Here is a 2,565-nt window from a genome sequence, read left to right on the forward strand (position 1 = left end):
CTCTCTCTCTCTCTCTCTCTCTCTCTCTCTCTCTCTCTCTCTCTCTCCCTCTCTCTCTCTCTCCACATCCATTAAGCTATCAATATATGCAAATCTATATAGATGCAGATATAGATAGCTATATGTTTATAGATGGAGCTATGATATAGAACTATATATAGATATATCAATATCTATAGAAATAAATACTTACATATCCATATCTATATAGGTGTAGATACAGATATGTAGACATCTATCTATAGAGACATATGAAGATGTAGATAAATGACAAATATCTATATATAAACATAAATGTCCTCCCTAAATTTTTAAAGAATATTTAATATAGGGCAGAGTTATCCTCCTTCCCATTGTCCAACATCCAATTCCTTGAGTGAAATCTAAAAATAATCCACTTTTTAGGGGAATCGATCTAAATTTGGGAAACAGAGAGACAGAGACAGACAGAGACAGACAGAGAAATGAAAACGGTCTGAATCATTGTGCACTAGACTGAGAATGTGTAAATTCGATTTAATCCTAGTACTGGCAAGAATGGGTAAACATGCTGACAGAATGGGTGCTCATTTCGCTGATCTTGCTGTGATAGCTTGGTGGGGGGGAGTGGCACAAAGAGACAAGGAGGAGCAGGGCCTCAGCAGAGGGTCAAGGAAGCAGAGAAAGAAAGGTGTGCAGAATAAAGTGAAGCCCATTTCTGTCTGTCCCCACAGCTTATGGGTAAATAAGAGACCAATGAGAATGAGGGAAGAAACTTGGTCCTGTTCCGCATGTCTGGGAGCCCTGTTGCCTGGGGAGCCACTGAGCCAACTGCAAAACCACCTTCCTGACATCACTTGTGCATTTTGGGCATTTTCCACTTCTGATTGAGTTTGTAAGCACAATTTTTTAAAAACCTGTTTTAGTTTGAAAAGGCCAGTTGGTATTGGAATAAGGAGTGTGATAAAAAAGAGCATTCATATGGAAGAATAAAGGGGAATATCTTTAATTAAAAAACCATGCAGAGTATCACTATCGTGGTGCTGGTAGAAAAGCCATCATTGTTTTACCTGGGAAGGGTCAGAGGGTAGATGTAGGTACACCTCAATTTATGGAATGGATGTTTTTCTAAATATTCTGGGGCAAAAAAACCCTTTTAAATGAATGAAAAAAGTTTGCTATTCGAAGAAAGCCTAGGATATACTTTTGTAAAGAGGATTTGTTGAATGAATCATCATCTATGATTGTTTTTTTAAGTTGAGATCTGCCTATAGCTACTTTTCTTAAAGTGAGGTGCACCAGTTTTAAAAGTAGGTATCAGAGATCTGAATCAGAGTCTCTAATGACATGTTTCCTCTCTCTCTTTCTCCTTTTCCATCCTTCCTTTGCTTCCTTCTCTCCTTTCTTCCTTTCCTTTTCTTCTTTTTACTTTCTTTCCTTTCCTTCTTCCTTCCATCTATTCCTTCCTTTCCCCTCCTTCTGTCCCTTCCTTACTTTCTTCCCTCCTTTTCCTTTCTCTTTCCTTCCTTTTCCTTTCCTTCTGTTCCTTCCTTCTCCCAGACATGTCTGTACCTTTCTTGGTGTAGAGAGACCTAGTAAGGAATTTCCTCTACTAATGCATTTTCTATAGTCTTAGTTGCCTCTGACCGACTCTGTGAATGTGCACTAGCTGCTCCCCACGTCTGAACCTCTCTCTCTCCTCACTTCATCTCTTGACTTTCTTCAAACCTCAGCTAAAATCCCACCTTCTGCAAGAAGCCTTCCTTGGGTCCCCTTGATGCTAGTGCCTTCCCTCTGATAGTACTTCCAAGTTAGCCTTTATATGTCTTGTTGTTTGCACATTGTCTTCCTCCTTAGACTGTGAGACCCTTGAGGGCAGGGGCTGTTTTTACCTTTCTTTGCATCCCTAGTGCTTAGCACAGCAGTTGGTGCAGAATAGGCTTTAATACGTGCTTGTTGGCATGACTTGGGGGGAAGTAAGTTGCCCAGGCATATGGTAGCCAGTATATGTCAGAGTCAGGATTTGAACCTGGGTCTTCTGGGCTCTAATGTTAGCTTTTAATCTATTTTGCCTTGCTCTTTCTGATTTATACCACCACTGACTTGTGGCCACCAAGGCTGTTTCTCTGCCTAGTCCCCCCACATTTTCACTTTATGCCATATCTCTCCTGGTTGGCTTCTCTGTTCTCTAAGTAAACCAAAAGAAACACTCCTCTCCATGTCTACTCTTAGCAGCTTCTTTAGTGGAGACTGATAGGGGTCATTGGGAGGATCAAGAAAATGATGCAATCACTGACCTAAGATAAGTTTACAATGGAGTAACGTGAGTCTTGTTCTCTGTGAGGAATTCATGGTTTACGCACCACATAAAAACAAGTGCTTGTTACAAGTATTTCTGGACTTGGACTCAGAAAGACCTGGGTTTATCTCTCACCTCATATTAGGTGCATGACTCTGGGAAAGACCCTTAACCTCTCTGTACCCATTTCCTCAGAAAAACTGATGGCCTCAAAGGTCGCTTCTAGCCTATAATCTATGATTTTGCAAACCAAATATTCAGATGAAAGCTTGGTTCTAACATTTTTT

At 40.5% G+C, this 2,565-nt stretch overlaps 1 protein-coding gene across 5 annotated transcripts in view; it reads right to left on the bottom strand.

Annotated features, from left to right (window-relative positions):
• Window positions 1-2,565, bottom strand: part of TNIK (TRAF2 and NCK interacting kinase) — a 433,646-nt gene that overhangs the window by 81,943 nt on the left and 349,138 nt on the right. The window lies entirely within an intron of this gene.

The sequence above is a fragment of the Petaurus breviceps genome, unplaced genomic scaffold (genome assembly GCF_028583685.1).
Source record: "Petaurus breviceps papuanus isolate PSGF00001 unplaced genomic scaffold, PetGlider_PUasm1.0 173, whole genome shotgun sequence".
Taxonomy (NCBI): Eukaryota; Metazoa; Chordata; class Mammalia; order Diprotodontia; family Petauridae; genus Petaurus; species Petaurus breviceps.